At 36.4% G+C, this 17,246-nt stretch overlaps 1 protein-coding gene across 2 annotated transcripts in view; it reads right to left on the reverse strand.

The window, feature by feature from the left end:
- The window catches only part of lzts2a (leucine zipper, putative tumor suppressor 2a), a 55,213-nt gene that overhangs the window by 16,152 nt on the left and 21,815 nt on the right, over positions 1 to 17,246 (reverse strand). The window contains exon 1 of one of the 2 annotated variants that reach the window (XM_039671956.2): positions 6,339 to 6,534. The exons of the other annotated variant lie outside the window; for it this stretch is intronic. The gene's annotated coding sequence lies outside the window, so the exon portion shown is untranslated. Of the gene's footprint in view, positions 1 to 6,338; positions 6,535 to 17,246 lie in introns of those variants that run through there. 2 annotated transcript variants of the gene reach the window in all.

Here is a 17,246-nt window from a genome sequence, read left to right on the forward strand (position 1 = left end):
AACTCTAACTCTAAAAAAAAAAAAAAAAAAAAAAATCGCTCTAAATATAAAAAATAGCATAGTCCACACCACAACTATAACGATAACTGCTCCAGAATGATTTTTTCCAGCTGATGAACGATAAGAACACCGACAGCCAATCAGAATCCTTCCTGATCCTGATCCTTTAAAGAGCAAGAGCATTTCACGCAGACGACAACAAAACTGCAGCGCGCGCTTAATAAACAGAACAATATTGTAACACTAATATAGTTATCATGGCAGTTATCGGCAGTGTTGTGCAGTCGAGACTCGGTCTCGAGACCATATTTTAATGGACTCGGTCTTAACATGGACTCGTGTGCATTTTGACTCGGAATTGACTCATCCTCGAACATATTGGGAGTTGGGACTCGGACTTATTCCCGAGTCCACTCGAGTCCCATTCAAAATATGTCATGATTACTACTGTATGTTAATATTTCTTTAAATTGTTGTTTGATTGAAACGTCCAATGATTGCTGACTTTCTTGTGCGCAACTGCGCATGACTTGAGACTATAATGTTCGCGGCACGCAAATGCAGCAGGACCCAGGTCAGATGTGACGTCTCTAGCTCAACTATGTATTGAAAATGTCTGCCTTATCATCCATAATTCAGTTTGCATATAAGAGCCACACAGAAATCGTGTGCAGTAATGTTCTGTGAAAGAGCACTTACTGATTGTAACAATTGTAAGTAATAATCATTATAAAATTCCCTACACCACTATGTGGCCTTTTTACCATTACAGTGTATATGATTCCATGGTATATTTGGTTTACTGTTTTCAGTATGGTGGAACAATTTTATTGTTACCTTCAAATATTTTACATATTCTTGAAGATATCTTTTAGTCTGGTTTGAGACCCAACCTTAGGTTATCTAACCTCTCTGGTCTTGGTCTCGACTGTCTTTGGTCTCGGTCTCAACTCGGACTCGAGTGAGCTGGTCTGGTGTGAACAGGCCTTAAGATTTTCAAACTTATTAGAAATTTTATTCACTAGTGAATTCACTCAAAATCGAAATCTCTTCTACAATGGCACTACAACACCGATTCCCAGAGACCACATGGCTGCTGTTAAATTCTGTGTAAAGCTACTCATTTTTCACAGTAAATCCCTGTAGCTCTCCTTCTCAACTCAATTAACTGTATATTTCTTTGTTGAAATGCTGGATCGCATTAAAAGCGGAAGGGAAACACTGCCTGTAGAACAAGCGTTATTGGTCCTGCTTGTTTCACTGCCAACCTGTTGCTGTTACAGGCTTTTGGCTTTTGGCTCTGTTTGGGGCTGTTGCCATGACACTTGAGGCCTACATGTGCACTGCCTGGGGTGAGAGAGGGCGAGAGGGGGAGGGAGCCGGAGTTTGTAACAAAAACAGAGCGAGAACTTCACAGAGAAGAGAGGAAAGAGAGGGACAATGAATGATAGATAGACCATAAAAGAAAGACAAATTAAAACCTGAGCAGGTGGAGTGTTCTTGAACATGCATAAATAAGTCGGAGGGAGGGGAAGGCTTGAGTGAAGTAAAGGAATCCATAAAAGGATGAGTGAGAGAGGGAAACTCAAAGTTTGAGAAGACAAGGGGCTGGTCGGCTCTTTAGCATCTCAAAGCATATGGGCTCTATTAAAGGCCCCCCTGAACAGGGGCCCCGAACAGCCTCACAAACCTCCCGAAGACAACCTCTCACTGTCCGAGGCATCTCATCCAGCGAGAGCCTTTCAGAAAAGAGCCGGCTGCCTCGAACTCCAGAATGAGATGCAGCAGGCGACGGTATTTGCACAATACTACACAGGAGCTGCTGCCATCTGGACTGACACTACCTGCCAATCAACAGTGGACATTTTGTTTTACCCAGTGAGCAGTGCTAGACTCACTGGCACAGGCCCAGACGCCAACCCTAGAGCCCATTACAAAGCATCTGCCAGCAGGAACAACCTCCCATGGTCTGACTGGTATAAAGTAGATTGAGTGCAAGCATCACAGTAATCTATAAAAAAGTTGTTTTTTTTAAATAAATTAAAAAAAATCACCTTCATTATTACACTATGTTCACACAAAATATGCAATTTAGAGGTAAACATGAAAGTATTTCAAGTTATGAAACAGTTGTTTATGGTTCTGAGTCCAATTTGTCAAATTAAGGTATAGTATAGTAACAGTATAAAATATAGTATATATAATTCAGTTCAATTTAATTCAGTAATATAGGTTTGTGTGAACGTAAGGTCTGCACAGTTTCAAAGACGCTGTGAAAGTAAATCCACTTTGCATGCACTTCCAAAGGATGAGGAGACCAATCAGGCTCTCGAAAAGGAGGGATTTAGAGAAACAAAATCCTTTATCGAACCGTTTTAGGCACTGTGAGAAACAAGATGATACTGTAATGTATATAATGAAATAATTAAAGTGTTTTCTGACCTTGGATGCATGTAAACCCATTGTAGGAGACCTCCAAGACAAAATTAGGAATGTTTAAAATAGCATAATGGGGCACTCTAAGGCAATTTTACGAGTAAAGCAAACTAATTCAGGCTATGACTGCAAGTTACTGGGTTGTGATTAGGGTAAAAGTATCAATTTGGCACCGGTATCGTAAAAAAAAAAAAAAAAAAAACGAAAGCGAAAGCGAACAAAAAAAACGATATCCAACCCTAGTTGAGATGCATACAAAAACTAAAGAGTTTTTAAATAAGAACTAAATCACTGGACTTGCCATATTAGTGACAGATTTTTCTCAGAATTGAGGCAGTTTGCAGAAGGTAAACTAGACAACCACATGCAAAATTGTATATTCTACTTTGAGTTATGGCTGTGAGATAATAAGTAGCCTACTTATGGTACTTTTTAGGGTTTGAAAAGATTCTGATGTACATACATTTTGCACTATTTTTCTGTACCGTCTAACACTACTGAGCCAAATTTTTCTAAGCTGGTTTTTGCAGCAAAATGCAGGCCTTATGCTGAGAGTCTGGCTACGCGAGACACTGTGGTCAACAATACTTGGTCAATCTGACCCATTGCGATTCTGGGCATTTGCAAGCAGTAGAAAAGCATCCAGCGTGGGAACGGCCATGTAACATCCAGGAGCCAGTTGTTTCTGAGTCAGCTGCTCTATGCCACGGTAGGAATTTCCAACCACTAATGATTATTCAGTTCAATCCAGTGGTCAGAAACAGACACTTGGAATAACAGCAGAACGGAGAGGAGCTGTGGCTCTACCTCATTGTTATTACTTTGAGAGTGGCCATTTTAAGGAGATGCCACAGATAGGATGGTAATAAAGTGATGGAGTTTTTTTTAATATATATGTACCGAGTACAGTCTGAAGATACTGATCCATCAGAGTGAAATCCAGACCTTCCGCTATAAACAGGGAAGAGGACAGAAAGTTTTTTTAATAGAAAAGAACATAAGGACTAGCTACTGCCCAGCAGAAATGACTGTAAGCTAATGTTTATTCAAATTTAAAAGGTTTTGAAACATTAAAAAATGATCTCAAATACTTATCCAGATTAGTTGTATAATCACAGTATACTGTATAATGCAGCCCGATTGAGAAATCAGTGTCCAAAAATTGATGAAAATATGGTATTTTTGACGCTATTCGATACACTGTCAAATTACATGATTTTATAGGAAAATACAGTAAAATGCTATACAGTAAAAATCATATTAAATAGCCTAACTGTAAAATACTTCACCATGCAAAAAAAAAAAAAATTGTAAATGGGTTAACATCACATTAAATGTACTTTAAATTTTACTGTCATTTTTACCATATAACTTCGATAACTCTAATGGTTATCAGTACATTTTCAGGTAAAAAGTATTTTAAAATTAGCATTACATTACTTGATTACCATTTCAGTTATAACAAAATATATAGGCACCGATATTCCATCCTGTAATACAAGAAATGCTATCACTGTATATTTTATGGTGAGTTTCTGGCAACCACAGCTGCCACTTTACCGTACATTTCTAAAGATATTTTTTTTACATTGAAGGAAAATAAATAAAAATTCATTTAGTTATAGAAAGCTTTGTTTTGCCTCTGTTTCTTGAGGGAATAATGGGTTCTTTGGTTTTTAAATAGACAATAGATACGTACTCGAGTTCTTGAAGTCAAAAGAATTTCTTTACTGGCTGTGGTTATTGATTTCCTCAAAATGGCTTCTCTGCCTTCTCACAAAGCTTTCTGAACCAAACATCAGCAGAAAGAGACAAATAAATAATCCTGCGGTGTTTCTGACAAACCATAATCATCAGTCTCATGATCAAACTGAAATCCCAGAGCAGATATGCAATGCAGTCGGAGGGAAAAGTGGCACAGCGCACAAAACAGTAAATTAATTCCACACCAGCGCTTACATAACCAGCGTGGCCTCAGACAAACTATGCCAGCATGAATATGTAATTCATCTCAAAAGTGCAGAGATGGTGAACCACGCAGGAGCCGCAAACAGAAAAAAAAGACAACCTTGGCAACACGCAAGAGGATGTGGACATACACACACTGTCCCAACAGATTCCAGCCGAGCTCAGACGGAGAGGAAAAGAGTGGCATGGAAAGTTGCGATTCAGTGAAGTCAGCTGAGACTGACTCGACGGTAATGAGCTCCCCCTTTGTATATACGTCTACAGGAAGCTACAGCCTTATATAAATACTTGGCACATAAAGGCATCTCATAAATGAAAACAGTAAAGAGATGAGAGGAGATGGTAGGTGTTTTGGAGAACGTAAACCTGTGAGGCACAGCTAGACAGTGGGGCACATTCTGTCCTTATGGAGACAGTGAGCTGACGGCTGTATTTCAGAGCCCTGTAACATATGAGAGTGATTTAACTCATCTATTATTTTCCAACTCACTGACGCAAGCACCTTTCCACCCCCCAGGTGATCTCATCTGGAGTGGAGTCTGGACGCTGCTGACACGCAGTAACGGGCCGCTCTATTTCAGGATTTTTGCAGCAAGAATGTGCCACGAGCTGAGTCACAACCACTTTAAACACGAACGGGAATCTCAATATACTTGGGGGCGCTTCAATCTAAACTTCAGCCCATTCGAAAAACGAAATGTCAATAGATCAGGCTGCTTGCTGTGCAAGAAGCTTAGCAGTGTTTGACTAGTTTGAAGAAGCTTTGTATAAGCACTCGGCAAGGAGTGATTGGAGTGGGTGTGTGTTTGTGTGTGCGTGTGTGTATGTTGAACGTTCCAATCTAGGCCAGTTGTTCATACATCAACTTTTTTTACTTCACATTCACAATAAACCAAACAAAAAACTCCAAAAGGGAGTTTTCTCCATTATTTCTGAAGAACCATTTTGGGTTCCCCAAATAACCTTTCAGTGCACGGTTCTTAAAAGAACCATTTGCACTTTTTCCACTAAAGACACTTTTGTGTAACGAAAAGGTTCCATTGATGGTTCTTATACGCTAATGAAGAACCTTTATGTTTAAGGTTGAACTTCCGAATCACTGCTTTTCAACAACGTAAAAGTCCACAAAACAAAGATAAAACAGCTTAACCAAGTTGTGTAAATCAATCAATTCACAAGGCCCTGCTCTCTCTCTTTCTCTCTCTCTCTCTCTCACACACACACAAACAGCTCAACGAACTGTTTTTACAACAGATATAAATACCTCTAGAGAACAACAAAACACAAAAGATATCTCACTTGTCTCCTAGACAAGAATGACATTAAAATGAGAGCAAATGGAGACTTTTGTTTAAGCCTTAGATATTTTAAGACTTAGATGTTTCTCCTGCAAGAAAAAGCCCCCAGAAATCTCACATGGGAACTGAGATCCAGATCTTGATAAACAAGACCTCAAAAAACAAGATAAAAAAAATCAGATTTGACAAGATACCAAAGTCTGCAATAATAAATCTCAATATAAACTTTCTCAAATTCTTCCAGTATCAATGATGTAAGATTTTGTTGTCCACATTCACATCTTATAGCTCTTTATTCTTACTGTATATCAGGAGAAACAGCTGATACTTCAAAGAAACATAACTGAGATCTCTATTATGCTCTCAGAGAACAATAAAAAACCCTTCGAGTAGCAGAGCCAACTTGCTCTACCCTCAAAACAACACATTATGATTAACTTTGTGCCATGCAGTCGTTCTCGCACAGATCTCTCTTCAGAAGAAAGCACTTCAAAGAGCTTCTTCTCACCCCAGTGTGATCAGCTTTAAGAAAGTTAATCATTCATTTCACATCATTTTAAAGCTCTTGAGCTGCAGTGGTAATCTGAACTCTCGTGCTTTTAGAGCGTAATAAATACAGTCGTGTTGCTGACATACCCATAGTGGTCTGCATGGCTTGCCTCCTCGCGTCTTCCCCCGGTCTGTCCTGGAGGTACAATCCCAGTCTGCTTCTTCTCTTTCTCTATCTTTCTTTCTCTCTGCTCCTCCACCTCATGCCAAAGTTTCCTCTCTTTTCTCTAGTAGAAACCCCCTTCTCCTCTGTCCTGTCCTCTCTTTCCCTGCTGTTTGCCGCCACAGCACCGCCCCCTTCTCCTGCAACCCTCCTCCCTCTCTCACTTTGTCTGTGGCCCTTTCCTCCTCCACTACCCCCATCCTCACACACATTTAATCCCTCCTCGTGCTCACTCCCTCTCTTTTTCCTCGTCTTTCCTCTACCTTTTCCTTTTCTTCATCTCTGTCAACTATTTTCTGTGGAAAATGGAAGGACTGTCATCCTGTTTTCAAATCTGACCCTCAACAGCAGCTTTAATCCAATTTCTAACGTCTCTAAATTATCAACATGACCAAAACTTTGCTGGAAAAAAACAGCTGCACACAATATCTGGCATGCCTTCTGGTGTCTGATTGATACTTCATACTTAGTAGGTAAAAAGCATTTTAGTAATTCTCAAAATTAAGGTCGTAAGTCATGCCTTTTTTTGCTTTTGTTAGTTCATAGAATATAGTATATAGAATTGTTAATATAACATATTGTTAGTAATATTTCAAGGTGAACACTTCCTGGACTGAAACCATTGAGGTTTATTTTAATTACATATTTTTTTAGAAGAATCATGTTAAAATGCATTGGTAAAGAAGGTTTTTGAGGAACTTTTTTTGTTATCATAATAGTGAACTGTGTCACTCAAGTAGTTTGTTATACAGTTATACAGATCATTATACAGAAGTTGAATCCTATCTTACATTTTGACCAAACATATTAGCAACAGCACCAAATTGCATGTTGTTTTGAACAAAACTAATGTGTTTTTCTCTTCTCAAATATGAGCTACATATTCTCCTATACCATACTATGAGCATCTTTGTGGGGACATTTTGACCCCATAATGCAGGATATATCTGAAATACTGGGATTATCCTGGACAACCATTTCTAGGGTTTACAAAGAACGGTGTGACTGTGAAAAGGGAAAAACTTCCAGTATGCGGCAGTCCTGTGAGCGAAAATGCCTTGTTGATGCTAGAGGTCAGAGGAGAATGGGCCGACTGATTCAAGCTGATAGAAGAACAACTTTGACTGAAATAACCTCTCATTATAACTAAGGTATGCAGCAAAGCATTTGTGAAGCCACAACATACACAACCTTGAGGCGGATGGGCTACAACAGCAGAAGACCCCACTGGGTACCACTCATCTCCACTACAAATAGGAAAAAGAGGCTACAATTTGCAAGGGCACACCAAAATTGGACAACTGAAGACTTGGAAAAATGTTGCCTGGTCTGATGAGTCTCGATTTCTGTTGAGACATTCAGATGGTAGAGTCAGAATTTGGCGTAAACAGAATGAGAACATGGATCCATCATGTCTTGTTACCACTGTGCAGGCTGGTGGTGGTGGTGGTGGTGTAATGGTGTAAATTGGTTTCTTGAAGATGACAATGAGTTCACTGTACTAAAATGGCCTCCACAGTCACCAGATCTCAACCCAATAGAGCATCTTTGGGATGTGGTGGAACGGGAGCTTCGTGTCCTGGATGTGCATCCCACAAATCTCCATCAACTGCAAGATGCTATCCTATCAATATGGGCCAACATTTCTAAAGAATGCTTTCAGCACCTTGTTGAATCAATGTCACGTAGAATTATGGCCATTCTGAAGGCGAAAGGGGGTCAAACACAGTATTAGTGTGGTGTTCATAATAATCCTTTAGGTGAGTGTATTTGGCTCTGTGTACTTTTATATAAATGTACTTTTCACATTTTTACTAGTTTAATTTGTCTATTAACAATGTCCATCAGTGGTCAACCATGCTTCACAAGACAATGCAGCCTTTTAAACATTTTTAGGAACTTTTATTAAAATTTTTTATGAACCAACAAATGTGATGAAAATGATGATGATGGAAACATCATGCTTGTTTACTCCCTGTTCATTTGTTACCTTGGTTATTTTAGGTTTTTATTTTAGCCCTGTGAGTGTGTTTCAGTTCTTGGTTGTCCGTTTTTGTTGTCACTTTGATGGTTTAGTTTTCCAATCCATTCAGGAATAAATTACCTTTTCTTTTTTCTTTTTTAAATATATTAAAATAGAAAACAGTAAACTGTAATACTATTTCACAATATTATGGTTTTACTGCATTTTTTTTAGCCTTGGAGAGCATTAAGTACTTCTTATAAAAGCATTTTAAAAATGTGCACGACCCCAAACTTTTACTGTATGTTCTGTACATATACTGTATACAAAAGACATCTGAAAAGTAGAAAAAATTGTTTCAATGTAACCAAAAAGTACAAACATTCTAATGCAAATCAATCCCTGGGACACAGAAATGCTGTATTTGAAGAATCAGCCATTTATCTGAAGGGTTGCCTTTCAATGAAACCTATTCACTGGTTCTTCCTTTTTAAATCGTTTACCACTTCACTCCCTCATTTACAGGCCATTCCCAAACAAAAGCAAGGAAGCATGACGTGTTACTCCTAAACCTGCATGTGCAGAGAACAGTAAATACACAGACACAGAGTAGTGTGGGACTCTCAAGTGAAGTGAAAAGGAGAAAAGGAGGCAGAGAGAGGCAGGGAGGAAGGAGAGCTAATGAAGCGTTAGGAACAGATGAGCATCTGAGTGATTAATGGACACTTGCCCTCCAGGGGAGTTATCATATGAACTTACACTCCACATATACTCACTGGGGAGGCTTAACTTGATACTCCCAACTACAGTGCACACACATATCTCAAAGCAAATCTGGTTGAGTATTCTCCATACTGGAGCGACAGCACATGCACAAATGCTTACAGACCTTACTTGGAAGTAACGGATTACTTCGTCTTTGTCAGGCGGAAACCTTGTATCTCCATATTTTCCTTTGGCCACCCTTTACATCTGTCGGTGGGTTTTGCTTTAACCAATGAAAAGTATTAAAAACAGCTTATAACTAAACCTTGTAACTCCATTGGACCTCCATTGCACTTCATCTTGCATAACATGAGATTTTGGCTAATTTACAGAAGAAAACGGAGTGCCCATATAGCTACAATAAACTTTATAACCTGCAAATTGTGTAAAATGTACCTGCCTCAGTTGGGTCGTTCTAATGACGGAAAAACTGGGATACGCTGGTCAAAACCCTTGTAACTCCATTTTTGCTTGATTTAGTGAAAATGTTAATAATGACACATCAAGACCATAGATAAAACCACAATATAAACTTTGACAACACAGTGTTTAATTATTTTTTAAAAAATCCCCATTTCCTGAAAAGTAGTGTTTTTTCACCCTACAGTGACTATGTAATCTGGATTATGTAATCAGATTCCAAAAATTAAATTTTGTTTTGTTTTTTCAATTCTCATAATCAGACTACAACTTAAATTAATTACTTAATATAAAAAAGGTAGTAAATTATTCATAATTCATTGGCTCTCACTAATTCTTCTTTTCTAACTTTCTTCTTTTCTAACTTTTACAAATTCCTTTCTAAAAAAAATAAATAAATAAATAATTATATAAGATGAGAGGCCACAGAGCTTTATAAGCGTTTTATTTATTTTTTTTTCTAATTATTTATTCCTTTTAATTGAACATTTTTATTAACTTTTCACTAATTTACGAAACCTCTGCATTTCCTTTACAAACCACCAGTTTGGAAACCCTGCAAGTATTGTTTAATTTACTTCACGTCATTGATAACAATGAATGAAATTCTTTTTGTACATCAACATTGGACAAGATTATCCTAACGTAATCTAAAAGTAGACCGATTACAGTATATTAGCTGAAATGTGTAATGTTAAAGATTACTCTTACGAACTAAAATTTGTATCATGTTTTGGCTATAATTTGTAAGTAATCTACCCAGCACTGCTTACAAAACAGCCTGGACATGAACTAGGGAGTAAACTTTGTTTCTTCCAGTACTGTACTGGTTAAAGCTATTGTTAGCAGGATAATGAACAGCCTTGATTAAGTATGAATGGGGGCAAGGGGAATTCTCAATCCCCCCAAACTTCCCAGTCCCGCTGTCTCTTTTCAATTCAGAGGGGAAGAACTGGAACGGAATGGAGTTGGTTAGGAAAGGGAGAGAAAATTAATGATAGTGAAGGACAAAAGACTGAACATGAACCTAATCCCCCTTCCATCCCCCATACACACACACACATTGATTTGATCAAGCATGCACACACACATGCAGATGGACACAAAATGAGAGGTCCTCAAAGCCTCCAACAAAACACTTGACCCTCTACTAAGAGAAGGAGAGACCTAGAGAAAAGAAAGGACAAAAACACAAAACAACTGTTGAGTGGCAGACATGGGGTTGTGGTGGGGGCTCTGTCAGTTTCATTGCTAAATGAGTAGATCTCCACTGATTTCTGCAGATTCAGGTACCTTCACTCAGAAAATGTGACATTTTAATTGTTTTCAGTTGGAATAATACTGCTGTTTTTCAGCCTGAAGTCAGCCTGAACCTTTCTAAATGCATTTACTGGGCATGATTCATCAGTTAGTGCACTTTACTCCTAAAAAAGTCTTTCTTTGTAATCTTTGATCATGATGTAATAACATTCTTTGCCTCTAAACCATAGTTTCCATCAGTTTTTGAACCCGACCACTCCACCCACTTGTCACATTTAAACCATGTTTCACAACCCAATCAAATTTCCAGAGTACTGTCAAAGACTCACAGCAAGTTTGTTTATAATTACCCTTATGAAAAATAAGTATACTGTAGTTCATATTAAGTACTTAAGTATATTTTCAAGTATACTTTATGTAGTAAGTATATCAAAATCAATGTACTGGTAGTAAACTTGGAACTAAATTGGCCCACTTTTTAGTATATAAAAGTATACGTTTAAGTGTAACAGTAGTAAACTTTAAGTGCACAACTAGTTCACAACTATGTTTCTCATTTGTACTACATCTGCACTACTATTAACTACTACTAGTTTACTATTAAGACTTATACACTTACTCACTATACTCTCAGTAAACAAGTACTTTCGTAGTTTTATACTGCAAGTATACTTGTAAGCTTTCTTTAAGTGAACATAACATCATACTTATTGTTTACTACTTACATATTATACAGTACTTCAAGTACACTACCAGTATACTTAAAAAGCAAAACTTAAAGGTATAACATGTTTATACTTGAAATGTTTTAAAGTTTATACTTAAAATATAGGCCTAGCTTTAACTCTTTCCATTTTAAAATATTCTAGCTTCCAGCATCCTTTTATTATCAACACATGAAAGTGGCAAGTTTGATTAAAAAAAAAAACATCAAAATTTGAAACAATCATACTGTTTTACTGTAGTTTTTCATCAAATAAATGCAGCCTTTGTGAGCATAAGAGATTTCTTTAAAAAAAAAAAAAAAAAAAAAAATCTTGCCGACCCCAAACTTTTAAACTGTATTTTGTTTGTTTCAAATAATATGTGTTACTTTTGGAAGCAAACTGGGTTTCAAATGCAGTTTCATGTTCATAATCCTACAGATTTTTTTAATATCAGCCTAAAAATGTATTTTAACTGATTGCCTCCTAATGCGGAACAAATTACAAAGTGCATGTTGATCCAGTGCATGGTGTCCATTGAATCCCTGATGAGGTCTAAGACTCTGATGGCATGAGAGGAGCATGTTGACACCATCAACTCTTTCAAGCTGAGGGAAAATGTGTTTTACCATCTAAATGATCAAAGATCGCAGTGTGGAATCAATGCACACTAATCTGTGACTAACCTGCAGCTGGAGGCAGATTACATAAGAACATCATGGGTTCAGAGAAGTATATCAAATCTGGGATTGTGTATATAGACCTAGCCCTGAGCTCGGACCCCCGATCACAAAGCTCCATCACAAAGCATTACAAACACATCCCATACACTCTCCATAACATGTACGGTACACACCATCAGTGAGATGGTTCCTGATTATATGAAATCTGGATTACGTTATCAGATTCCACAAATTACATGTAATTAGATTACATTACGTTTTTTAAAATACTCATATCAGACTAGTTACAGTTTTGATTACATGATTACTTAATGTTCACAAAATGGCAGTAAATTATTCATTATTTATTTATTCTTACTATTTTTAATTTTTATGAATGGTCCATTCTAAAACAGCCTATTGGTTATATATGTACAGAAAGTCTTTTAGTTTTGTGGCATTACAAAAGGTCAGAGGCCACGAAGCATAACAAATAAAATATTTCATCTCTCTGTGCTGATTGTTTTTATTTTAAAATTTCAAATTTTGATGTTTTTAATAATTATTACCTTTTCATCAAACCCCTTGCAGGTCCTTTGCAAACCCCAGTTCAGGAAACCCTGACCTAATATAATGTTTAATTCCCCTAATTTTAATTTAATTTTAAAAAAATTCAAATTTTCAAATTTTCAAGAAAAATTCAAAAAATTTTCTTAGTTTTCACAGAGTTTCCATTCCTGGAATTCCCCCATTAATGAACAGCCATACCTCCAGATTATTAAATGTATTTGGATAATGTCTAAAATATCTGGAGTATGTTATCTATCTATCATTATACAATTATTATTTAAATGTATATATATTTTAATTTTATTTCAACTCTATAATTAATAATTATAAAAAAAATATTATTATCATCATTATTATCATCATCATCATTATTATTTTATCCCCAAGTAAAAATTCAGCGATTTCAACATGAACTCAAATATGTATCTTCTGGAAGATCAAAAAATAATAACAAAAATAATAAATGTTGTTGTTGTTAATAATAATACAAATATATATTTTTATTTTGTAAAGAATTTAAGAATTATTATCATCTTTATTATTTTCATTACTTTTTAATTACTCAGAGTTGTAAATGACACATCACTGAGTCTGAGAACTCCTTAGCTATGAAAGAGCAACCTTAGAGTTGCTTAAAAAAATAAAATAATGAGAAAAAATTAAGAGAGAGATATCTGAAACACACCTGTTCCTAACACCAGCACTGAAACACTATTAATGGTGTTTTATGAGCGTCAAGGGTCAAGTGAGGTTAAATGTCGAAAGACCAGTGTTTTAAAATAGTACAGGGGGTTGTGGTCTCACAACGTGAACACAGGTGGAAACACCAAATATAACAGCACAATTAGCAAAGATCACATGGACAACGAAGATAATTAAATTATAGCATATTTTTACATAAGCTTTGATCTGATGATCAGTGATGCGAGTCCACGGGGTTAGACATGCCTCAGCACACTTTAACAGAGAATGGAAAGAATAATAGATTTCTACAAAAGAAGTTAACAGCTACAGACTGTATACTGCAATGCTAGTCATTTTGGGAGAATTGCTAACATAAGCATTGAAAGATGTTTCACACAGACAGTTATTTCCCATAACATACAAAAGTGATTCATCAGTCTATATGGAAAGAGAGAGAAAGAGAGAAAGAGAGAAAGAGAGAGAGAGAAAGAGAGAGAGAGAGAGAGAGAGAGAGAGAGAGAGAGGAGGGGTGGGGGGTTCAGAGGGCAGTAGAATATCTGAAGAATTATTTGTGTCATTCAAGAGAAAAAGGTTACAAATCACAGAGGCACACAATCACTGCTGTGGTTTAATAGGACAGAGGAAAAGGGGTAACGTGTGGCATCTGTTAAACTGTGAACACACAAATCTCAGGGCTGGCCTATACTCTTCCACAGTAAATCTTAGCAGGAGAGAGGTGGGAGCAGGCAATGTGTCAGAGACGCTTTACTCAGCCTGTCTTCTCATTCACTCACAGCATGCTCGCGTTTCTGTTCCACTGGCATGAAGAGAGGGCCATTAGAACGACACGGTTTGATGAGACTCAAACACAAATAACAGCCTGTCTGAGAAGATCAATGTCCATGTAACAACATTTCACCCCAAAATTAAGTTAAATAACTTAAAGATATGGACCATATTGACAGACAGTGAAGGACTTTCCTCTGCAAATTCTCATTACTGGAAAATGTTTATATTTTATTTATATTCATTTATAAATAATATATATATATATATAATTATATATAACTATATTTATTTATATTTTATTTATATAATATTTATATTCGTGTTTTACATGATATCACCGTTTAAACTGAAATATTAAGCAGCGCAACTGTGTTCAACATTGATATTAAAGGTTTCTTGTTAGATTTATAATGATTTCTGATGGGTCATGAGACACTGAAGACTGGAGTGATGTCTGATGAATATTCAGATTTCCAATCAAAGGAATAAATTACATTTGGAAATATAGTAAAATAGAAAACAGTTACAGTTTATGAGTTATTATAAACTGTGGTAATATTTCACAATATTACTATTTTTACTGTATTTTCAAACACATTTAAATATATTACTGACATAACTGACATAAAATATAGTAAAATAGAAAACAGTTACAGTTTATGAGTTATTATAAACTGTGGTAATATTTCACAATATTACTATTTTTACTGTATTTTCAAACACATTTAAATATATTACTGACATAACTGACAAATAATGTCTTAATTTTTTTATTGTTAGAATCTATCACCTCAATGCTAATCAAAAACCCCTCATCTCTGGATATTATCCTTACAAAAGTCTGTTCAGTAAATAGGCCTCAGATGCCATTTCCACCACAGAGAGGAAGAGATGGAGCAGGGGTCGATCTCCTGAAGGAAACAGACAGCTGCTAAGATGAGTGTGAGCATGAATTGAGAGCTGCAGGGTCAGAGCAGCTGCTAGACCACACACACACACACACACGAAACAAAGTCTTGAAGAACCGCCAGTCATGTGCTCTAGCTCAAACTGCAAACTAACCAGATGAGTCAGGCCAAAGGGGCTAAATCTGCAATCAAAAGAACAGCATGCTCCTGTAAAATACTTGCAAAGGAACCAAAAATGTTGTCTAGTAAGTAAGGGGTAATTAGATTTGATTAATTTTAACCACCACTACCATGATACCATGACAAAAACATGGTATTACCATGTTTTAAAAAAACATGGCATTTTTGTTCTGTTCAATACCTCGGTAATCAGTTTTTCCTTCATAAAAACAATATATCCCATCCTAATAATTCCCTGCCCTCTGACCCCTACAGCCCCTCCTCATCTAGACTCCGGTCGGCCACTATCCATTCCACTGTCACACTCCGCATTGGTCATCCATCAAGAACCTGACCCTCTTACAAAATACACTTCAAAGTGCTGGATGAACCTTTATTGAAATTTCCCTGTGGGGTGAAAACCTCCGCCAGACACATATTCCCACCATTAATCAATGTCCTGACTCCTGCAGATGTGATAATCAGCTGTGACAGCGAGGAAATGCTTGTTCCAACTGAGTACAAACTCTGCTGATGCTTGCAAAATTTTCACAAACAATATTTTTTGCAAGTTTTTAGAATGTTTATCTTAGATGCTTTCACCAGATTTAAAGCAGAAACACATTTTTTTTCTTCCTGCAGATTTGCTGTTTCCTAACCAGGGGTCAACCTGACAAGATTCCAACAGTAATTTTCTATAGACACACTGAAAAGCTGTGCGACAAGATCCATCCGTCACAAAACAATAGAGCTTGTTCGAACACAAAGCTTTGACACCTTTACAACTCACTTGTTTCAAATCAGTGAATCGAACTGACAAAGTCACATGATTTCAGCAAACAAGGCTTCCTTACATGCACTTTCTACACTGTAAAAAAAATCATGATTTGTAATCAATATTTTAAATTTAGTCAAATCAATTTAGATAATTTATGTAGTTCTGATAACATAATATTTTGAGTTTCTGGTGATTAAATCAATCTCCTTCATTGTATTAACTCAATTTTTCCATTTCAATGAACTTAAAATTAAGGCAACTAGGTTGCTTATTTTTTTAAGTTAAACCAACAATATTTTTTTACAGTGTATATATTCCTAAATATCTAATGAATTAACGAACAACACTTGCTATTGTTTTCAAAGAATGTGTCGCTCATTTAAAAAATTAAAAACAAAGTTTAAGTTTTATAAGCTCAAATCCTCACCTTGCTCTGTTCTGTGTGATGCACGTTCGGGACTCTCCTGTTCGAACTCGTTCATTTAAAATGAACAAATCTTTTTTGAGTCATTTGGTTAAAAAATATTTGTTCCTTTTGAACAAGTTTGAACAGGAGAGTCACAAAAGTGCATCTTAAAACAGAGCAAGGCGAGGATTTGAGCTTATAAAACTTAAACTTTGTTGTTTTTTTTTGTTTTTTTTTAATGAGTGATCGTTTCGCTCGATAAGACCCTTATTCATCGTCTGGAATCGTTTAAAGCCCTTTGAACAGTTTGCACTGAAACTGTCTTTTGAACCTTGAACCGTTTGGTTCCCATTGAAGTACATTATATGGAGAAAAATCCTGGAATGTTTTCATCAAAAACCTTAATTTCTTTTCGACTGAAGAAAGAATGACATGGACATCTTGGATGACATGGGGGTGAGTAAATTATCAGCAACATTTTTTTTTTTTTTTAAGTGAACTACTACTTAAAATGAGGAAACAAACTGTAGGCGACAAATTCATCAGATTGTACTAATTTGTTCCTCCATTTTAATTTACTTAAATCTTGGCCACAACTTTAAAACTAGGGAACACATTGTAGGCTACATTGTACACATTTATCCCCTTGTTTTAACATGGCCACAAATTTAATCAAAAGGAACATCTAAGAAACGAATCAACACAAGTAGTAGTTGATATACATGAGGACAGGTACTCCATTCCAAGGAGATTTCTGTGTGGGC

This window comes from Pimephales promelas, chromosome 11 (genome assembly GCF_988280905.1).
Source record: "Pimephales promelas chromosome 11, fPimPro1.hap1.1, whole genome shotgun sequence".
NCBI classification, from domain to species: Eukaryota; Metazoa; Chordata; class Actinopteri; order Cypriniformes; family Leuciscidae; genus Pimephales; species Pimephales promelas.